Source organism: Haematobia irritans, chromosome 3, assembly GCF_050003625.1.
Source record: "Haematobia irritans isolate KBUSLIRL chromosome 3, ASM5000362v1, whole genome shotgun sequence".
NCBI lineage: Eukaryota > Metazoa > Arthropoda > Insecta > Diptera > Muscidae > Haematobia > Haematobia irritans.
Genome location: NC_134399.1, coordinates 127,880,455 through 127,904,360, shown reverse-complemented (window position 1 = coordinate 127,904,360; position 23,906 = coordinate 127,880,455). Strand labels below are relative to the sequence as shown.

Sequence of the window (23,906 nt, the reverse complement as noted above, 5' to 3'; positions counted from 1 at the left end):
CAAGAAAACTTTTTCAAAACATAATTCCATGAACTAAAATATAATTAAATTGGCTTTAGTGCCATATAGGGTTTACTTTTTTTGTTGAGTGTATGATACCTTAATCTTATTTTCGGTTTGTTACTACACTAATGCAATAATTAGTTGCATGATTTTCAATTCAAATTTATCTTTATTTATATATGCTTTAATTCAAAATAAATTTTAAAATATAAAAATGCACATTTATTTAGTGACCTTTCTATAGATATTTCCGTTCAATTTTGTTGGGTCTTCTGAAAAAAAAACGTGTTTGTTCGAAACTACTCTCGCATATTTGATATGCAGACCAGTTTAAAAATCAAGTATTGACTGATTTCCTTTACCATAATCGAATCGATATCAAACAAAAACCTTAGAGCTAAAATTTTAATAATAATTCTGTAAGTATTTATGTGGAGCACGATATTGCTTTGAATATTAAATCGCCAATCAATTAAAAAGTTTGAAGAAAAGAAGCCATGATTTTAATATCAGGCATCAATGCCGCATCAATACAAATCTCACGAATTCACAATCATTTCAAAAAAAACACTAAATTTTCCAAAAATAAGATACCAAACTAATTTTATTTACGAAAATATGAGAACTAATAGCACACAAAATGAATTTGCATTATATCACGTTTCTAACTGAAAAGTCACGACGTTATGACGTTTTCCCCTATTCACTGTGTGTGTTTACTGTCTTTGAGAGGCCATAAATTCAAATTCCAATTTAAATTGATGCAAATGTCATAGCTACTGCAAGCAGCAACAACAACAACAACGAATATTGGTGATGGTTGTTTAGATGGGTTTTGGCAAGGTAATCTTTGATACTCATGTATGTGTTTATAAATGTTTCGACCATTTATACTATAGCTCTCTCCATTAAAATTTAGCGAGAACAATAGATGTTCGGCCTAAGATAAGTCGAAATGCCAACGAATAATAATCGCGTCTCTTTCAGTTGTTGTTGTTGTAGCATAGATGTTAGTTACGCTCCAACAACACTGTAATCAGTTAGTGTGGGAGCCTTTTTTCATCACTGTCTGTTATTCGGATTTTAAGTTAACATTTACAGTTAACGACCGGAACTATGTTTGGCTTTTGCATGAAAAAAAAGAGTAAGACGCTGTCGACTTAGAGTCACGCCAATCTACAATATGTATAAAACTCTAAAAGGCAAAATTGGAATAGTTTTTTTTTGTTCTGGAGCACATTTTTTTTAATTATGTGTATAAATCAATCTCCCGACATATCGTTTAGGCACCTAAATATGCAATTTTGTGGAATGTGTCAGGCATTTGGAATAGAGTCCACTTTTGATGTAGACCGATATGCCAATTTTACTTCTTGAACATATTTATTTATATCTGATTAAGCTGAAATAATTCTGATTTATCGTAGCTAGCTGGCCCGATAAGTTCTTAGCATATAAAAAATGTAATAGTGGCGATTTATGTACACTCTTTAATTTCTTATATCTTCTTCAAAATGTTTCGGTAGAGATTCGGTGGCCAGATTTTTGCTTCCTCTATTATTGTAGACAGCCGAATCGCTGTCAATAGAACCGAATGCAAGGCCGGCAAATCGGCCGTATCAAATAGTTACCATGTTGTCGTACTAGCAATAATTAATCACATTTCAATTTACACTAACACTGGCAAAACGACACCTTTACAATAATAGCCGCCTATCTATTGTGATAACAAAAACAAAATATGATTAAATTGAATAGATGTTGTTTTTGTTGTTGTTTATTTTTGCTACTGCTAATCGAAGTAATTAGAAGAAGAAAAGAAAAAAATAGACTCTAGATGAATGATTAGAGATCGGTATTATTCTGTTCGAATTTTGCTTAGTCAAAAACCAGTTTCTATTCAGCAATTGCAAGCATTAAAATAAAAACAAATAAATAAAATACAATAGCTTAGTATAAAACTAATAAGCTTATAGTATTAAAAAAATTACAACAATCACACGCAAACGTAAGTGCCAAGAAATATTTACTAAGCACTTCAATAACTCAAGCGCATTTACCGCAATAGACAATAATTTCCTGACTCAATTTTTTTTTTTGCAGCCGCTAAACATACTAAATAACATCGTGACAGATTTGTGGATAGAATTACCTGAAGTTCCTCTGTAAATTATTAGGCTATTAATGTCTCCATAAAGGCAGTAAATATTTGAATAACAAATTGTTTAAGGAAAAGCGTATGGGTAATTTTTGATTACTGCTTAGTATTGGACCCACAGCAATGGAGTACCATGATCAGGTCTTCTATGTTATTAGATTTTGGTATTGGTTCACACGTTATATCTTTCTATAGAAAATTTTGTCAAAATTTTATTTCTATGGAAAATTTTGTCAAAATTTTATTTCTATAGAAAATTTTGTCAAATTTTTTTATAGAAAATTTTGTCAAATTTTTTTATAGAAAATTTTGTCAAAATTTTAATCTTCTAAGAAAGTTTTTCAAACTTTTATTTCTATAGAAAATTTCGTCAAAATTTTATTTCTAAAGAAAATTTTGTCAAAATTTCTTAAAAATTTTAATATTCTAAGAAAGTTTGTCAAAAATTTATTTCTATAGAAAATTTTGTCAAAATTTTATTTCTATGGAAAATTTTGTCAAAATCTTATTTCTATGGAAAATTTTGTCAAAATTGTAATTCTATAGAAAATTTTGTCAAATTTGTTTTATAGAAAATTTTGTCAAATTTGTTTTATAGAAAATTTTGTCAAAATTTTAATCCTCCAAGAAAGTTTGTAAAAATTTTATTTCTAAAGAAAATTTTGCCAAAATTTCTTATCTATAGAAAATTTTGTCAAAAGTTTTTTTATAAAAAATTTTGTCAAAATTTTATTTCTATAGAAAATTTTGTCAAAATTTTGTTCCTATAATTCTATATGTTATTAGATTTTGGTATTGGTTCACACGTTAATCTTTCTATAGAAAATTTTGTCAAAAATTTATTTCTATAGAAAATTTTGTCAACATTTTATTTCTATGGAAAATTTTGTCAAAATTTTATTTCTACAGAAAATTTTGTCAATTTTTTTTTTTTTAAAGAAAATTTCGTCAAAATTATATTTCTAAAGAAAATTTTGTCAAAATTTCTTAAAAATTTTAATCTTATAAGAAAGTTTGTCAAAAATTTATTTCTATAGAAAAATTTGTCAAAATTTTATTTCTATGGAAAATTTTGTCAAAATTTTATTTCTACAGAAAATTTTGTAATTTTTTTTTTTTTTTATAGAAAATTTGTCAAAATTTTAATCCTCTAAGAAAGTTTGTCAAAATTTTATTTCTATAGAAAATTTTGTCAAAATTTTATTTCTAAAGAAAATTTTGTCAAAATTTCTTATCTATAGAAAATTTTGTCAAAAGTTTTTTGTATAAAAAATTTTGTCAAAATTTTGTTTCTATAGAAAATTTTGTTCCTATAACAATTTTATTTTTATAGAAAATGTTGTCAAAATTTTGTTCCTATAAAAATGTTTCTCAAAATTTTATTTATATAGAAAATTTTGCTCAAATTGTATACTAAAACTAACTAATTTTCGTTAACTAAAATAAAGTTATATCAGCTTAGAAAGTTGTGTTAACATTTTTTAGGGTAGCGTAAAATTAGGCTCTAAAAAATTAAAACTAGGACATAGAACTAATTCATGGAATTTTCATTGAAATATCGATTTCGAAATATGTAAAGTATAAATATTTGTGATCACGCTAAAGCCTTCAACAATGTCAATATCGTCCACCGTGGTGCAATGGTTAGCATGCCTGCCTTGCATACACAAGGTCGTAGGTTCGATTCGTGGTTCGATCGAACACAAAAAGTTTATCAGCGGAGGATTATCCCACCTCAGTAATGCTGGTGACATTTCTGAGTGTTTCAAAGCTTCTCTAAGTGGTTTCTTTTTATAGTCGTTCGGACTCGGCTATAAAATTGAGTTTAACTTGAAATCGGACACCACTCAGTGATAAGAGAGAAGTTCACCACTGTGGTATCACAAAGGACTGAATAGTCTAAGTGAGCCTGTTACATCGGGCTGCCACCTAACCTAACCTATCGTCCTGAAATTGACTGACATATCCATAAGGGGATATTTCAAATTTGGTGTTTGATATACTCTTCTATACCAGACAATGAAACCGACCCATTTTTGTCGGCAGCGGCTAGCACTAACTTTTACCTTCGGCGGTTTGACGGCTAAGCCGATATAAATTTGTCTTTTCGACGGCAGGTATAAAGGTTTGTCCCAACTACATACATATAAATATCACTCGATCTGGACAGAATTTGATGGACTTCTGCAAAATCTATAGACTCAAAATTTAAATCGGCTAATGCACTAGGGTGGAACACAATGTTAGTAAAAAACAAGTAAGGAAAGTCTAAAGTCGGGCGGGGCCGACTATATTATACCCTGCACCACTTTGTAAATCCACATTTTCGATACTAAATCAAATTCGTCAAATGTGTTGGGTGCTATATAAAGGTTTTTGTCCCAAATACATACATTTAAATCTGACTCCATCTGAAAAAAAAAATTATAATCTATAGACTTAAAAATTAAGTCGGTTAATACCCTGGGATGGTACACTATGTTAGTAGAAAACAAGTAAGGAAAGTCTAAAGTCGGGCGGGGCCGACTATATTATACCCTGCACCACTTTGTGGATCTAAATTTGCAATACCATATCACATCCGTCAAATGTGTTGGGGGCTATATATAAAGGTTTGTCCCAGATACATACACACAAAGAAAATTTCATTAAAAGTCACCCAACGAAAAATGTTCATTGATATAACGAAACATGTTCATTAATACAATGAAAATATTCGTTAATAGTACGAAACGTTACGTTGATTGAAAGAAAATTCGTTATAATAACGAAAAATTTCGTAGTATTAACGAATTTGTTTCATTGGCTGACTTTTAACGACACATTTCGTTAATATAACGAAACTTTTTCTATTAGTGTACATATAAATATCACTCGATCTGGACAGAATTTCATAGACTTCTACAAAATCTATAGACACAAAATTGAAGTCGGCTAATGCACAGTGTTAATAGAAAATATGGGAAACATTTAAATCTGAAGCAATTTTAAGGAAACTTCGCAAAAGTTTATTTATGATTTATGGCTCGATATATATGTATTAGAAGTTTAGGAAAATTAGAGTCATTTGTACAACTTTTCGACTAAGCACTGGCGATTTTACAAGGTACTTTGACCATTTTTGTCGAAATCAGAAAAACATATATATGGGAGCTATATCTAAAACTGAACCGATTTCAACCAAATTTGGCACGCAATGCTAATTCTACTCCCTGTGCAAAATTTCAATTAAATCGGAGTAAAAGATTGGCCACTGTTGTCATATGAGTGTAAATCGGGCGAACGATATATATGGGAGCTATATATAAATCTGAACCGATTTCATTAAAATTTGGCACACTTGACACTACACTACCAATTGTACTCCTAGTGCAAAATCTCAACCAAATTGGGGTAAAACTCTGGCTTCTGGGACCGTATTAGTCCATATCGGGAGAAAGATATATATGGGAGCTATATCTAAATCTGAACCGATTTTAATAAAATTTGGCACACTTGACTATAGTACTAATTGTTCTTTTTGTGCAAAGTTTTAAGCAAATTAGGCTAAAACTCTGGCTTCTGGGGCCATATAAGTCCAAATCGGGCGAAATATATATATGTGAGCTATATTTAATTCTGAACCGATTTCTTCCAAAATCAATAGGGTTCTATTCTGAGCCAAAACACATACTTGTGCCAAATTTGAAGTCGATTGGACTAAATGTGTTCACGGACAGACGGACATGGCTATATCGACTCAGGAGCCCACCCTGAGCATTTTTGCCGAAGACACCATGTGTCTATCTCGTCTCATTCTGGGTGTTGCAAACATATGCACTAACTTATAATACCCTGTTCCACAGTATGGCGCAGGGTATAAAAAGAGGAAGCACGCTCAAAATAAACCCAGCCAACTTCACTCAAATCGATGATTTGATGGTGGCAAAGAAAAAGAGAGATGTTTGTACGAATTTATTTCGGCATAAGCCGGCTATCAATGTAAAGCCTTTTGTCGGAAGGTTCAAGTGTGGTTAACTTTTGGGTTTAGTGAACTGCCTGAATTTATTCTGATAATTGGTTGATAATTTTGCTGCAAGTAGAGGATGCTGATGAGGAATGTGGTAATTCCGAAACGTGCGTTCATCCAACCATTTTGCAGTCTATAGGGCTTTGCCCAAATAAATTTGACAAGCATTATTTTCCTCTGTTGGTTAAGCTACACCTGTAGTTTAGTCAATGCATGGTTTTAAGCTGAAATAAAAAAAAAACAACAACAATAACTTTAGCGAAATTTTTAAGATTCCAGTGAAGACTAACAAAAATGGTTTTTATAAATCCACATAAATCTGATGTAGTCTCCATATATAGAAACTTTATTTTTCAATTCGAAAAACGCCCCATTTGAACAGATCTTGATGAGACATGTAATGCAAAACCAAATAAAAAATTTTAGAGGCATTCACTTGATTGGTGAAATATCATGCCTTGTTTCTAAAATTGGATTTAAGAATACAACAACAACTAACGACATACTTTAAACGATGAGACTTACTAGTCATTTGTTACCATTTTTAGACAAAAAATTCTTCAGTTTAAAGGTAATTCAGTTAAAAGGTAATGCCAATGTCCTTTACAATCATTTATCCCCAAGCAATGGTTACAATTTCTGCTCTAAATTCAGAGGATTCTATACTACGATTCCAAGCAACAACATAAATTATTCCAGGTTAGTTTACCCCTAAAATACCATCTGGTTAGAAATACATTTCTTTTGTAAAATGAAATTGCAACAATTAGGATTCATATAGATTTCGAAATGTATTCAGAATTTGTAATGTAATAGCAAATCTTATACAATTATATCCTAAATAAACAGTAATCGGGAAATAATTTTTAAAACAACAAAATATTTACATTAAAACATGAAATAGTAACCTTTGTACGCACTTAGTAGTAATGCCCATTTGCAACATTTTGACAATGAAATTGGATTTAAATTTGTATGTACAGTAAAACGCTGATGATCATTTAAAATAAAATCAAGCAGCAGGAAGTAAATCTTTCAGCCTCAATATGCCGTTGATATTAGTCACTAGCAATTAGAATAATTGTATTACGATTTGTAGAGTATTGTATTATTATTATTAACAATAAGAGTTCAAAACAGTGTAATTGTAGTTCATAAACTAATGTTGAACTCTATACGGTGATTGACTTTGTGTTACGCTGAAGCTGATGCTGCCGTGAGAACGCTTCAGTAAAAATTATACGCATACACTAAAATTTTCCACATTAACCGGTTCAATATTAATATTCATAATATTCTAGTTACTTATCAATATGGCGAAGCGAACATGTAATGTAATAATAAACTAAGATTTAAAAAAATAATTCAAGTCACTTAAATACATGCAGAAAAAAAATGTTTGCGGTCGTCATGTTCGAAGAAAAATAAGAAGAACTATTGAATACATTTCCACATTAAAACACTTTAATCCCCATTCCCTTAAAATCATTCCTTTAAATAGACAAGAACGATTTGATTACATTTACCCATCACCATTTGCGTAACCAGGGGGTGCTGGGGCCACCGCCCCTATAGAAAAATTTTAATCCCCACACAGAAAAAAAAGTGTCTCGTAAATTTAAGAAGATTTTTACAATAATTTATTACTAGAATTTTCCAGAATTTTAGTTCATTTTTCGTATCTTTAACGAAAATTAACTACTCGAAAGGAAATTTTACAAATTTTAAGTAGCAATCGTTTAGTTCATACCCTACAAAATACGATAGAAATTTCCTTAAAAATTTTCTTAACTGGTAGTTAAAAAATCTTTCGTCATACTATAAAACTACTAATGAAATGTAAAATACTTTCTAAATAATAAGTGTAATTTACTATAAAGAGTTTTTGTATGAGAAAATATTTTTTTACGAAAATTGAACTTGAAAGCGGATAGCAATTTCTTACTGGCAATTCCTATAGCTAATAATAGTTGGTACAACATTTCTCAATGAAATATTTTTAGTTCACATGTAATTAAATTTATAGACATTTTCGTTAAAAATGTGTAGATATCATTTCATGAAGTTTTTGCTAATTTTAAGTAAAACGTTTCATCGTTCTTATACTGATATGCATTTAAGAGTATTGTTTTTAGAGTAAATTGTGGACAGATGCGATGAACTAATGCATAGTACAGAGACCTTTCTCGTCAAAGTGGAATATGTTTAATGTAAAGATGATGTTACTTGAAATTTTTTTGAGAGTGAGAGCATGCAATGCAATAATGAGAAATGGTAGCGAGTGATGGGGATGTTGTGTATATCTGAGCGTGGGGTTGTTTTTATTTTTGTTCATTCAGTGGTTTGTGTGTGTGCGTTTTTTATTCGCGAATTGTTTATTTGGCTGGATGAGGTGTTGTTTTCAATGAAGGCACATGTGTTTTTGTTGTTGTAGAAATGTTTTGGTTTTGCTTGGTTTTGTTTTGCATGCTTCAGTTGTATAGTTGGCGTTGGCGTGGGCTGTTGCACCTTTTTAGCAAGTATGTAACAAGGGAATATAAAGGTATGGACTATTTTGGTTTATTGCGACATATATTGGTGTTTGTTTATTAAAACTTTTAAATGAAAGTTATTAATATTTTAGCGATGAGGTGTACAATGGCGAAGTGATGATCGGTAGCTTAGAAAGAAGTTATTAGGAATGTTCAATATTTAAGAAAAAATGCTGAAATGGAAAGTATATTGAAATTGTTTTATCTAATTTAATTTTTATTATTCAATGTAAAAAATAAATATTCAAATTCAGAGTAACTCCAGATGAATTTGGAAAATTGTTTGTTACACCTCAGCGTATAGTTTAATCATAAATAGGTAAGTGTTCTTTTTTCAATGTGGTTTTCTTTTAAAAAATTATATTCTTTATGAATATTTTTATTTGCTAATTATTTTTAATATTTTTTACCAGTTTCATGATTTTCTTTGTTGTAAAAAAATATTTAATTTAAGAGCAACCCCAGATGGATTCGGGCAAATTTTTATATTTCTCCTCAGCGTATAATTTAATAGAGAAGTGGTAAGTTTTCTATTAAAAATTGGCTTTCTTTTCACTAGAATATTTACGTTTTTATGACCTTTTTATTATCAAAAATACAGGTTTTTAATACCTTATTTTAGTCTTACTTTAATCAAATATTTTTGGAAATCAATTTAATATTTTTAATGTAAAAAACAAATATTTAATTTCAGAATAACAACATTTTTATGAATTGGTAAGCTTTAACATTCTTTTAACCAGAAATTTACTTTTTTTTGCATATTATTTCTTTAAATAGATTTTTTGGAAACAAATTTAATGTTTTTTATTTAATGTAAAAAATAAATATTTAATTTCAGAGTAACCCCAAATGAATTTCGATAACTTTTTAACCTCAGCGTACAATGTAATAGAGAATTGGTAAGTTTTATATTAAAACTTTGGCTTTCTTTTAACAAGAATATTTATTGTATTTTGTCCTTCACATCGATAACAACACAGTTTTATGAGTTAATATATTACTTAATTCATTATTTCTCTAATTGTTTCAGGTACAAACTTTAAGAGGTACGTTTATTCCTTACACCATTTAATAAAATGCCCCCAAATATGGTAAGATACAAGCAAATTTAAAGAGCTAAAAAATTATATTTTATTACATGTTAATTTTTAAAAATTTTCATTATTCCTTCCATTTTTTTCAGCAAGATATGTGAAAAATATACTTACGATGAATAAAAAACTAAGGAAAAGTCAAAATGTCCAAAAAGCGAGTTAAAATAAACTACTTTCTTGTTCCACGTGGTCATAATTTTTAATCACAAAAACATTGTATTAAGAACTTTCATCATAAGTTGTTATAATAAAGTACTTTTGCTTAAAGAAAGTTTAATTTTATTGTATGAAAATTTTCATAATAGTAAAACGGTTTGTTGTTCCTTTAATTATTTAATTTCTCTGTACTGTGGAATGATTGATTTAAAAATAGTTTAGTCGTCGACATTTTGAAGAGACTGTTAACCAATTTTTATTATAGGGTTTCCCAAAAAATAAGCAAGTAAACCAAAATAATACTGACTTTTTAACTTGGTAGGGGTATATAAATCTGATGGTGTTGTAAAAATGAACTAAAATACAATGTTATAGGTGAATTAAAATTTAAGAGAATTATAAACTAGACAAGTTGAAAAAAATCTTAAGGGCTAAATCATGGTCAATATTACTACAGTTTAGTTCATTTTGCAATGGAAAAGGGTTCACTGTTTTTTCAGTGCACAGAATATTTATCGGTACAATTTGTTTTAGTCTTCATACCTTAAATATTATCCGAAGAGAACTTTCAAATTTCTATATATGTTTCTGGCAAAAGAATTTTTAGACCAAAAAAGTTTTCATTTATTGTTAGAATTTGAAGCCAAACAAAGTTCATTAACGGTAAACGGGTACCATGAACAAAGATATGAGTCATGCTTGATTTATTTCTATAGAAAATGTTGTCAAAATTTTATTTCTATAGAAAATTTTGTTAAAATTTGATTTCTATAGAAAATTTTGTCAAAATTTTACTTCTATAGAAAAAATCTTCAAAATGGTATTTCTGTAGAAAATTTTGTCAACATTTTATTTCTATAGAAAATGTTGTCAATATTTTATTCCTATAGAAAATTTTGTAAAAATTTTATTTCTATAGGAAATTTTGTCAAAATGTTATTTCTATAGAAAATTTTGTCAAAATGTTATTTCTATAGAAAATTTTGTCAAAATGTTATTTCTATAGAAAATGTTGTCAAAACTTTATTTCTATAGAAATTTTTGTCAAAATTTTATTTCTATGGAAAATTTTGTCAAAATTTTATTTCTATAGAAAATTTTGTAAAAATTTTATTTCAATAGAAAATTTTGTCATAATTTTATTTCTATAGAAACTTTTGTTAAAATTTTATTTCAAAAAAAATTTTATTCAAAATTTTGTCAAAATTTTATTTCTATAAACAATTTTGTAAAAATTTTATTTCAATAGAAAATTTTATAAAAATTTTATTTCTATACAAAATTTTGTAAAAATTGTATGTCAAGAAAATTTTATAAAAATTTTATTTCTATAGAAAATTGTATCAAAATTTTATTTCTATAGAAAATTTTGTCAAAATTTTATTTTAATAGAAAATTTTGTCAAAATTTTATTTTAATAGAAAATTTTATCAAAATTTTATTTCTATAGAAAATTTTGTCAAAATTTTATTTTTGTAGAAAATTTTGTCAATATTAAAAAAATTTGTCAAAATTTTATTTCTATAGAAAATGTTGTCACAATTTTATTTCTATAGAAAATTTTGTAAAAATTTTATTTCTATAGAAAATTTTGTCAAAATTTTATTTCTATAGAAAATTTTATCAAAATTTTATTTCTATAGAAAATTTTGTAAGAATTTTATTTCTATAGAAAATTTTGTCAAAATTTTATTTCTATAGAAAATTTTATCAAAAATTTGTAACTATACAAAATTTTGTCAAAATTTTATTTCTATAAACAATTTTGTCTAAATTTTATTTCTATAGAAAATTTTATTTTACAGAAGATTTTGTCAAAATAAAATTTGTAGGATATCTTTATAAGGATCATACAAAAGAGTTCTGATATAATCTGTATAGCCAATGAATCTTTCTGGTTCAAAAAATTTTGTCAACATTTTATTTCTACAGAAAATTGTGCCAAAATTTTATTTCTATAGAAAATTGTGCCAAAATTTTATTTCTATAGAAAATTTTGTAAAAATTTTATTTCAATAGAAAATTTTGTCAAAATTTTATTTCTCCAGAAAATTTTGTCAACATTTTATTTCTATACAAAATTTTGTCAAAATTTTATTTTGTAGAAAATTTTTTCAAAATTTTATTTCTATAGCAAATTTTGTCAAGATTTTATTTCTATAGAAAATTTTATCAAGATTTTATTTCTATAGAAATTTTTGTCAAAATTTTATTTCAAGAGAAAATTTTGTCAAAATTTTATTTAAATAGAAAGTTTTGTCAAAATTTTATTTCTATAGAAATCTTTGTCAAAATTTCATTTTCATAGAAAATTTTATTTCTATAGAAAATTTTGTCAATTTTTTTTTCTATTGAAAATCTTGTCAACATTTTATATAAATTTGACAAACATTCTGTTCCTCTGTTGGTTAAGCTACTCTTGTAGTTTAGTCAATGCATGGTTCTAAGTTGAACTCAAAAACAACAACAAAATTTTATGTCTATAGATTTTTTTTTTTCAAAATTTTATTTCTATAAAAAATTTTGTCAAAATCTTATTTCTATAGAAAATGTTGTCACAATTTTCTTCCTATAGAAATTTTTGTCAAAATTTTATTTCAATAGAAAATTTTGTAAAAATTTTATTTCCATAGAAAATTTTGTTAAAATTTTATTTCTATAGAAAATTTTGTCAAAATTTTATTTCTATAGTAAATTTTGTCAAAGTTTTATTACTATACAAAATTTTGTCAAAATTTTATTTATATAAACAATTTTGTCAAAATTATATTTTTATAGAAAATTTTGTCAAAATTTTATTTCTATAGAAAATTTTATCAAAATTTTATTTCTATAGAAAATTTTGTAAAAATTTTATTTCTATAGAAAATTTTGTAAAAATTTTATTTCTATAGAAAATTTTGTAAAAATTTTATTTCTATAGAGAGTTTTATCAAAATTTTATTTCTATAGAAATTATTGTCAAAATTTTATTTCTATAGCAAATTTTATCAAAATTTTATTTCAATAGAAAATTTTATCAAAATTTTATTTCTATAGAAAATTTTGTCAAAATTTTATTTCTATAGAAAATTTTGTCAAAATTTTATTTCTATAGAAAATTTTATCAAGATTTTATTTCTATAGAAAATTTTATCAAGATTTTATTTCTATATAAATTTTTGTCAAAATTTTATTTCAAGAGAAAATTTTGTCAAAATTTTATTTCAATAGAAAATTGTGTCAAAATTTTATTTCTATAGAAAATTTTGTCAATTTTTTTTTTCTATAAAAAATTTTGTCAACATTTTATATAAATTTGGCAAACATTCTTTTCCTCTGTTTGTTAAGCTACACTTGTTGTTTAGTCAATGCATGCTTTCAAGCTGAAATCAAAAACATTAACAAAATTTTATTCTATAGATTTTTTTTTTCAAAATTTTATTTCTATAAAATTTTTTGTCAAAATCTTATTTCTATAGAAAATGTTGTCACAATTTTCTTTCTATAGAAAATTTTGACAAAATTTTATTTCAATAGAAAATTTTGTAAAAATTTTATTTCAATAGAAAATTTTTGTCAAAATTTTATTTCTATAGAAAATTTTGTCCAAATCGTATTTCTATAGAAAATTTTGTCAAAATTTTATTTCTATAGAAAATGTTGTCAAAATTTTATTTCTATAGAAAATTTTGTCAAAATTTTATTTTTATAGAAAATTATATCAAGATTTTATTTCTATAGAAATTTTTGACAAAGTTTTCTTTTTATAGAAAATTTTATCAAGATTTTATTTCTATAGAAATTTTTGACAAAATTTTATTTCAAGAGAAAATTTTGTCAAAATTTTATTTCAAAAGAAAATTTTGTCAAGATTTTATTGCTATAGAAAATTTTGTCAAAATTTCATTTTCATAGAAAATTTTATTTCTATAGACATTTTTGTCAATTTTTTTCTATAGAAAATTTTGTCAAAATTTTATATAAATTTGACAAACATTCTTTTCCTCTGTTGGTTAAGCTACACTTGTAGTTTAGTCAATGCATGGTTTTAAGCTGAAATTAAAAACAACAACAAAATTTTATTTCTATAGAAATTTTTTTCAAAATTTTATTTCTATCAAAAATTTTGTCAAAATCTTATTTCTATAGAAAATTTTGTCAACATAGTATTTCTATAGAAAATTTTGTCAAAATTTCAATAGAAAGTTATGTCAAAATTTTATTTCAATAAATGAGATTTTGATTTTCTCAAAATAAAACTTGTAGGATATCTATATAAGGATCATACAAAAGAGTTCTGATATAATCTGTATAGCCAATGAATCTTTCTGGTTCAAAAATGTTTGTCAAAATTTTATTTCTATAGAAAATATTGCCAAAATTTGAATTCTATAGAAAATTTTGTCAAAAGTTTATATTTATAAAAAATTTTGTCAACATTTTATTTTAATAGAAAATATTGCCAAAATTTTAAATCTATAGAAAATTTGGTCAAAATTGCTTTTCTATATTGCATTTTATCAAAATTTTATTTCTCTACGATTTATTTCGGCTTGAGATTTTTTCTAATTGTTAATTGTCAACTAACTCTCTTTAGGAACAAAGGACAAAAACATTGTCTTCTTTTCTTCTTTTTCTTTATCTGTGAAAATGTTAATTCCCCCTTAATTTAAAAATTAAGTACAAAAATATTCTTATTGTTATGAAAACACACTTTGTTTGCTTTAGTAATTCTGAAAAAATTCTCAAAATTAATGAAATCGTCTTGTTTATTTGTTGACTTTTTGTATCTTGACCTCAAAGCTAAAAAACGTTCAAAAATAGGAGTTGTCGTTAACGCGTTTTTAAATGTTCTGATGGCACATAAAGAAAAAAATCAGAAAAAAACTTATGAATTCTAATTTGTCTCCTAGTGACATGTATTCCAAACTCAAATTTAAATGTGTCATAATTGTATCCTTCTTTCGTTTCTCTTTTTCTTTGAATCGGAAAAATATTTTAGGGTAAAGATAAAATTGTTAAACTCGTACGAGTTTTTTCCGTGTACAATTTTATTAATCACTGCTTTCATTTGCAATTTTTGAGTAGAAAATTTCAATGCGTTGGCTGGGGTAGGGGCTTAGGCCCCCCAGAGAAATTTTCTATCTCAGCCAAGGCCCATCTCGAACATTTTGATTACAACCATAACACTTTTTTTTTTGCGTAAAAATCTCTTTTCAGGAAGACCAAATAGACGTTCTTTGACATGTGCATTTCTCTAAATGTAAATTTTAATTTTTGTTTACAGAATATATATGAATAATACTATGCTTTCATATCATATACTACAGTTTAGTCTCTAAACGAGAATAAGAAATTCAGATTATTAAAGACAAATTTATGAATGAAACATTTCTTGTAAAGAGTTTTATGGATTTGAAACCATCGCCGTTTATATAGGAAACCTCCTAACAACTTTGTAATTCATAAAACCTAGCAAAGTTCCACGTTAATTAATTCTATATTGAAAAAACTATTACACTATTATTTCTGAACTCTTCTTCGAGATAAACAATTCCAAGAACTAAACAATAATTACTATATATGCAAATTTTTTATAAAAAAACAACTTCTCAGCTTTGAGTATGTAAATAAAAACAAACATAGCTAATTCCATCAATAAAATTAATATTGACCTTGAATTTCTAATGATTAGCAACTAAAATTGAGCGATTTAAACCAAGATGTTAGCAATTTTAATTAGCACCTGTTTAATACATTTGGCCAATAGGAGAAGTTTCGTGACGATCGATGGATGATTATCTCAATTTTTTTTTTAATTATTTTAAATACAGTGTAAAGGAAGGAAATCGTAAATAAATGTCTATCAAAACGAGAAAAACTCCCCGATACGTAATAGAGCTGTGAAGAAGTTTTTATACCTTCCACCATAGGATGGGGGTATATTAACTTTGTCATTCCGTTTGTATCACATCGAAATATTGTTCTAAGACCCCATATAAGTAGTTAGTTGTTATTCATGTAGTTCGGATGGTATTGCAAATGGGCCATATTGGATCACTTTTACTAGCCCCCATATAAACCGATCTCCCGATTTGGCTTGCGGAGCCTTTAAGAGAAGCAAATTTCATCCGATCCGGCTGAAATTTGGAACATGGTGTTGATATATGGTCTCTAACCACCATGCAAAAATTGGTCCACATCGGTCCATAATTATATATAGCCCCCATATAAACCGATCCCCAGATTTGGCTTGCGGAGCCTTTAAGAGAAGCAAATTTCATCCGATCCGGCTGAAATGTGGTACATGTTGTTAGTAGGTCTCTAACAACCATGTATTTAATACTAGCGACGCCATTTATGTGTCAGACCGGGAACTTATCAGCCAACCTGTTATGATACCCATTTTTAAGTGAAATAACTTAATTATAACGACAATACTACTTCATTAAAAAGTTTATCGACTTTTGGACAGTATGCCCTAAATACACTGGTAGTAATGTATGCCCTAAATACACTGGTAGTAAACATTTTAATGAAATTTTCTTTGTGTGGATATATTTTTAAGGCGCCAATTGGTTACTTCCATTATTTTACTTGCAGCATACTCTCTAGTTCTCTCTTTCTAAACACATATATGTTTATATTTCCAAATTAATATATGTTTGCATCTAAGCATATTATATTTACAAACATTTTATGTCCCAAACATAATATGTTCTAACATATTAACATATATGTCCCAAACATGTTATGCTAGTTTATGAACATTATATGCTTGCACTTAATAATATTGTGTTAAAAAATTTGAGTTCCAAAAATATTATTTTTACACCCAAACATATGAAACAAATTCTTTTTCGTCCATGTATATAAATAAATAAAACTGTATTTAAAATGTATGTAAGCAATTCTAATTTTGAAGTAATAGGTTAACCACAAATATATAAGATTTGTCCACATGAATGAAAAAAGTTCAACAAAATCATTGCATATATGAATTCAATTCAGTTATTTTTTTTATTCTGTAGTATAGTGTTTGTGTACCACTATACTACAGAATAAAAAAAATAACTGAATAGGAAAATCTTTACTAATATATAGAACACATTCTTCCTAATTTCTACGAAAATTACATCGTTCAAACAAATAAAAATGTCTTTGGCGCTATACAAAGTTCAACTTTCTTCAAAATTAGTTCATTTTAACTTAATGAAGGACCAGTGTTGCCAGTATTGGGGATTTTTCCCCAAATCGCGGATATTTTTTCGTGGATGGGGACAAAATTTTTGAATTGGGGACTTGGGGATTTGGTGGGGAAATTCCACAAAATTGGGGATTTTTGTGGGGAATTCTGGTCAGTATAACAAATCACGTTTTGAGTTATGGTTTATGTTATATGAAATTCTTTACTTCTACACTCAAAAAAAGTGAACTCTCTATTTCACTAAAGCCAATTTAACTTTATTTTAGTTCATGGAATTATTATGTTTGGAGAAAGTTTCCTTTACTCTAATAATGTTTTGCATACGTTAAATAAATTAACTAAAAAACAGAAAAAATTATACATAAATTAAGCAGAAAGATTTTCTAAATTCGTATTTCTTACAACATAGTTCATTATTTCTTTAAATTTGTAAATTTTAATAGAAATGCGTTCATTATGAACTTCGTATGTCACTAAAGACATTCTTGCAATTTTGAGCTCCATTTTTTTCCTTCAAATTACAAAATTTTCTTTAACAAGTGAAAAAACTTAATTATGTCTAAAAAGTTTTATTGAATTTGTCGAAAAATATTAACTTATTTTTTTGATATCAAAAACTGTATTGGGGATTTCTGTGGGGAATTTTAAATTAAATTGGGGGTTTTGGGCATGAAAGCATCTTATTTTTGGGATAAGAGCCAAAAATACTGGCAACACTGTGAAGGGCTCACTTTTTTCTGGGTGTACGAGGGGATTGATCGTTACCACTTCGTTTACCATTGAACACCCACCCACCCAATTCAACTCCTTGTTGGTCAACAGGCACAGGTTCAATCGCCTTGGGAAATTTTTAATTTTATTTGAATTGTTTTTACTTTTTCCTTTCCTTTCCTTTCCTTTTTTGTGGCATTTAATTGTCGTAAATTTAAATTTTGACTTTTAACCAAAAAATAGCGTATTTTCTAAGACTGGTCCAAAAGAACTTCATGGGAAGTGGAAAAAATTTATGGGGTACACAAAAAAAAAATTCATGAAAATTTTTCCAATTAAAATCATAATTGAGTTTGAAAAAATATTCAAATAGAAATTTAATTGAATCAACAAATTTGTTAACCCTTTCGACCCTAAAGTTGCCTGTGGGCAACTTTTTGTGTTTTGAGACTCACTGTCAGCGTTGTTTTTGTTTTTGTTCATAAAACTGTAACGGTATCGAAAGCTACAAGTGTTTTCTTCAAGTTGAATGAAAAATCAGCTAATTTGGTTGTCAATTAGCAAAAAATTTTTCATTAATACACACGTACCTCAAGAAAAAAATATTTGCGAATTTAAAAAGAAGTTTTTATACATGTGACTTTTTTCAAAAATTACAACTAAAATGTTGAAAGTTGTTATTAAATCTATTGTAGTACATGGCAAATAAAATATTTCTGGAAGTCAAATCTTAGAATTGCAAAAAAAACAACAAATGGAAAATTTTTAAAATTGAAAAGTTGCCTGTGGGCAACTTTGGGCAATTATGGTAGTAAAATTACATATTTTTGAACATAAGACCTGGAGAAAAAAGGTTTGAAAAACAATGATTATGAAAAAATTTTGAACTTCAATTGGGATGTCCCAGTGACGAGAAATGCGGCGATGATGTGGAAAACATATCTGCAGTGCAGTGGGGAATTTGGAAGGAATCGTAAAAAGGGAGGAAGCCACTTCTTGGCAACATACTAGTGGATTAGCACGAATATTGACGCTTTATAATACTTTGATTTTTTACACCGCCAGTTAAATTGACATGGGTTAAAAACAAAAAAAAAACAAAACATTTACGTGAGTCACGCGTGATTCACGAGAAGCCGTGAATGAAATTTAAACGAAACCTCGTGAATGTCCGTGAACGGGATTAAAGAAAAATGTGTGGCGCGTGAGCGTGAGTAAAAATCAAATTGTGTTCGTGATTGTAAGTGAGTAAACTTTCTCCGAAATCACGCTCCCGATAAAAATTTACTTTCACGATCCAAACCACGCTCACGATCCAACGCACGCTCAAGATAAAATTCACGTTAACAATAAAATTCATATTCACGATAAAATTCGCACTCACGGTAAAACAGACACAAACAGTCACAATCACGAACAAATTCACGTTCACGATTAAATTCAAGCTCATCGATTTTAATAATCTTTACATATTTAATCACGCTTAAGATTTCAATAGCATGAGTCACTAGAAATTTCGTTAATTACCAGAATTTTATTGAGCCACTAAAATTGTCGTGTTCCGAAAATATTCGTGACTCACGAGATTTGTCGTGAATTACGAAAATTGTCGTGAATCGTGCGAAAGCGTGAGACATAAACGTTGTTCATGTGTGAACGTGCGCAAGTATGACTTTTCATTTCGTGACCGTGAATTCCTACCCACATGACATGCGTGAGTACAAATATTTCTTCGTGAATGTGTTTGAGCGTGATTGAAATTCCACTCACGCGCGCATCTAAGTATATATTTACTGTAAAATAACAAAAAACTTAACAAAAATCCAATAAAACGTAATACGTCTATCATTACAATACAAACTATTTTGTAGTCACAATTGCCCAAAGTTGCCCACAGGCAACATTCTCTACCGCCTAAACGAATGGACGTGGCGACCCGAAATTTTGGCTAGACGCTTCTTAAATGACTTCAACATGATTAAAAGTAAAAAAAAAAAATTTAGCGATACCTATAAAAATTCGGGGTCGAAAGGGTTAATTGAAATAAAAATCAATCACACAAATTAATAGTATCAATTAATTTTTTAATTGGGTCAATTAGTTTTTTAATTGATACTATCATTGCTGTGATTGAAGACATTTCAATAAAAAAGTTAATAGGATCAATTAATTTCGTGATTGAATCAGAAAAGCATTTGTTGTATGTATCACGGGATGCTCTTGAAAAGAAATATTTGTGGAAAAACTTTAATTTTTTTCCTGGAAACGTAATACTTATACTAGACAAATTAATAAATACTAGTAGTCTTTGAGTTTACTTATTTCAATATAAAATATGTTACAAGTCTTGTTTGCTTTTATATGCACATGTCCTATGATTTTGGTTTTGTTTTTTTTTTTTTTTGTGTTTAATATCAATTTTAGAGCATATAGTATTTTGCACTTTGTAAATCGTATCAGTTTTTATTTTGTGCAATCATCATCAAATATTGCTTATTAAACATGTACTTAAAAAATGTAATTAAGAACTTAGTAATTAAGTCCAGAGTGGTTGACCATATGGTTCGAAATTTTGTTATTTTTCTCTTTATTTTTCAGTTGACTGATTTCGATGAAGGTTACATAATTATTTCACTGGCTATGACGATGACAACAACAAACCATAACCAGTAATCAGAAATATTCAATGACAATTTTAATATAACACAAAAAAAAACAAAGTTATGCACAAAACGTTTGCAAATATAATATTTAAAAAATATACATATAACTTTTTGCCACTGTGTGTCATTCTACGGGTCCTGTACGAAACTAAACTAAACTTTAAAAAATTTAATTGAGTGAGAAAACTGCATGGAAATAATCAGTTCCCAAAATACCAACATTTTCCTTGTAAAATCGCCACAGCTTAGTCGAAAAGTTTTAAAAATGACTCTAATTTTCCTAAACTTCTAATACATATATATCGAGCTATAAATCATAAATAAACTTTTGCGAAGTTTCCTTAAAATTGCTTCAGATTTAAATGTTTCCCATATTTATACCCTGCGCCACACTGTGGAACAGGGAGACATTACGATATGTTATCACTTCCCACCAAAAAAAAAAGCGTTGCCAAAAAAGTAGTGAAAATGTTCTTCTTTGATTCGGAAGTGGTGCAAAATTGCCGTAGAAGCGATGAATTTTACTTGGGCTTGTCATAAGATGGATGCCCACCATTTCAACAGCCGTTGCACTGAATATGTATCAATTCTTAATGTGTGATCCGAATTCACTGTTTTGGATGTGAACTAAAGAATTTTGTAAAATTTGGTAAATAAATAGTTTTTACAATTTTTTATGATTTTTAATGCATTCTGAAACGCTTAGAAAACGCTTCGCAATTTTTCTAAAATCGATTTAGAATTTTTTTTCGGGAGGTTCAAGTGTAGTTCACTTTGGGTTGAGTGAATTACCCGAATTTATTCTGATAATTGGTTGATAGTTTTGCTGCAAATAGAGGATGCTGATGAGGAATGTGGTAATTCCGAAACAGCTCTACATCCAACCATCTTGCAGTCTATAGGGCTTTGCCCAAATAAATTTGACAAGCATACTTTCCCTCTGTTGGTTAAGCTACACTTGTAGTTTAGTCAATGCATGGCTTTAAGCTGAGATCAAAAACAACAATAATAATTTTTTTTTTGACAAAATTTAAATAATTTGTACCATTTCATTAATCCTTACTCTATTTTTAACCTATTTGAAACAAAAAAAAAATTTAAAATTACACTTTAAAAATATAAAAAAGCGAGTTATAAAAAAATTAATTAAAAGAACTTCCTGAGTTAAAACATCTTTGGGAGGACATTTTTGGAAGTGTTTTTGAAGTTGTGAATTTAGAAGTACTTCCAAATTTTTTTGCTGGGTTGATGACCTGTTTGTTTGTAATTACATGTTATTGTTTTTTTTTTTTTTTTTTTAATTTTCTACAACTTAATGGAATCTTTCTCTTTTTAAGTATGTCTCAAAAATTTTTTTGAACTGAACGTGGGTATAAAGTTCAATGACCGTACACATACCATAAGTTCAATAGAAACTAAAGCAAAAGAAAGAAAAGTAAAAATTAACTACGGTATAGTTAAAACGGTCATGATTTGGCGCCAATGTTTTCCTTCTATACATTTAGTTAATTTTTCTTCGTGAACTGCAGTTGAAAAGTACAACGGGCATTAAAATCTCAAATTTTCAATTTTCGCACGAGTTACTTCATTCCTCCCATAAAACAGTTTAATTAATTTTCCGCACTCAAAAAAAGTGAACCCTCTATTTCACTAAAGCCAATTTAACTTTAATTAAGTTCATGGAATTATATGTTTGGATTTATAATACATGTAAACATGTGTGCGAGGTGGTAAACTTTACCACCACGTGGACAGTTAAAGGTTAACTGTGCCCACAATCGCTGTAGAGATTATTATACCCTGCGCCACACTGTGGAACAGGGTATTATAAGTTAGTGCATATGTTTGTAACACCCAGAAGGAGACGAGATAGACACATGGTGTCTTTGGCAATAATGCTCAGGGGGGGTCCCTGAGTCGATATAACCATGTCCGTCTGTCCGTCCGTCCGTCCGTCCGTCCGTCCTGTCTGTGAACACATTTTTGTGATCAAAGTCTAGGTCGCAATTTAAGTCCAATCGCCTTCAAATTTGGCACATGTTTCTAATTTGGGTCAGAATAGAACCCTATTGATTTTGGAAGAAATCGGTTCAGATTTAGATATAGCTCCCATATATATCTTTCGCCCGATATTCACTAATATGGACCCAGCAGCCAGAGTTTTAAACCGATTTGCTTGAAATTTTGTACAAACATAACTCTTAGCCGTATAGTCAAGTGTGCAAAATTTGATTGAAATGGGTTAAGATTTAGATATAGCTCCCATATATATCTTTCGCCCGATATGGACTTATATGGCCCCAGAAGCCAGATTTTTGGCCGAATTTGGTTGAAATTTTGCACTAGGAGTACAATTAGTAGTATAGTCAAGTGTGCAAAATTTGATTGAAATAGGTGTAGATTTAGATATAGCTCCCATATATATCTTTCGCCCGATATGGACTAATATGGTCCTAAAAGCCAGAGTTTTGGCCCAATTTGGTTGAAATTTTGCACAGGGAGTAGATTTAGCATTGTAGCTATGCGTGCCAAATTTGGTTGAAATCGATTCAGATTTAGATATAGCTCCCATATATATATATTTCGCCCGCTATGCACTTATATGGACCCAGAAGCCAGAGTTTTATACCGATTAGCTTGAAATTTTGCACAAGGAGTACAATTGGTAGTATAGTCATGTGTGCCAAATTTGATTGAAATCGGTTCAGATTTAGATATAGCTTCCACATATATTTTTCGCCCGATATGGACTTATATGGCCCCAGAAGCCAGAGTTTTGGCCCAATTTGGTTGAAATTTCGCACTAGGAGTACAATTAGTAATATAGTCATGTGTGTCAAATTTGATTGAAATCGGTTCAGATTTAGATATAGCTCCCATATATATGTTTTTCTGATTTCGACAAAAATGGTCAAAATACCAACATTTTCCTTGTAAAATCGTCACTGCTTAGTCGAAAAGCTGTAAAAATGACTCTAATTTTCCTAAACTTCTAATACATATATATCGAGCGAAAAATCATAAATAAACTTTTGCGAAGTTTCCTTAAAATTGCTTCAGATTTAAATGTTTCCCATATTTTTTTACTAAAATTGTGTTCCACCCTAGTGCATTAGCCAACTTAAATTTTGAGTCTATAGATTTTGTAAAAGTCTATCAAATTCTGTCCAAATCGAGTGATATTTAAATGTATGTATTTGGGACAAAACTTTATATATAGCACCGAACACATTTGAGGGATGTGATATGGTATTGAAAATTTAGATTCACAAAGTGTCGGCCCCGCCCGACTTTAGACTTTCCTTACTTGTTCTTTTTTGAAAACTGTCAAGAAAAAAGCAAACTTTCAAGAAAAATTTTATTTATTAATATTTAATAAGAATAAAAAA

The 23,906-nt window shown here is 28.2% G+C and overlaps 1 protein-coding gene and 1 long non-coding RNA gene across 4 annotated transcripts in view; one reads left to right on the top strand and one right to left on the bottom strand.

Moving 5' to 3' along the window:
* Positions 1-23,906, bottom strand: part of ldd (lipid droplet defective) — a 96,245-nt gene that overhangs the window by 42,110 nt on the left and 30,229 nt on the right. The window lies entirely within an intron of this gene.
* LOC142232031 (uncharacterized) lies at positions 1,881-20,712 on the top strand. The gene is made up of 3 exons (XR_012720994.1): positions 1,881-2,011; positions 2,107-2,246; positions 20,453-20,712. It is a non-coding gene; the product is annotated as an uncharacterized LOC142232031 (long non-coding RNA).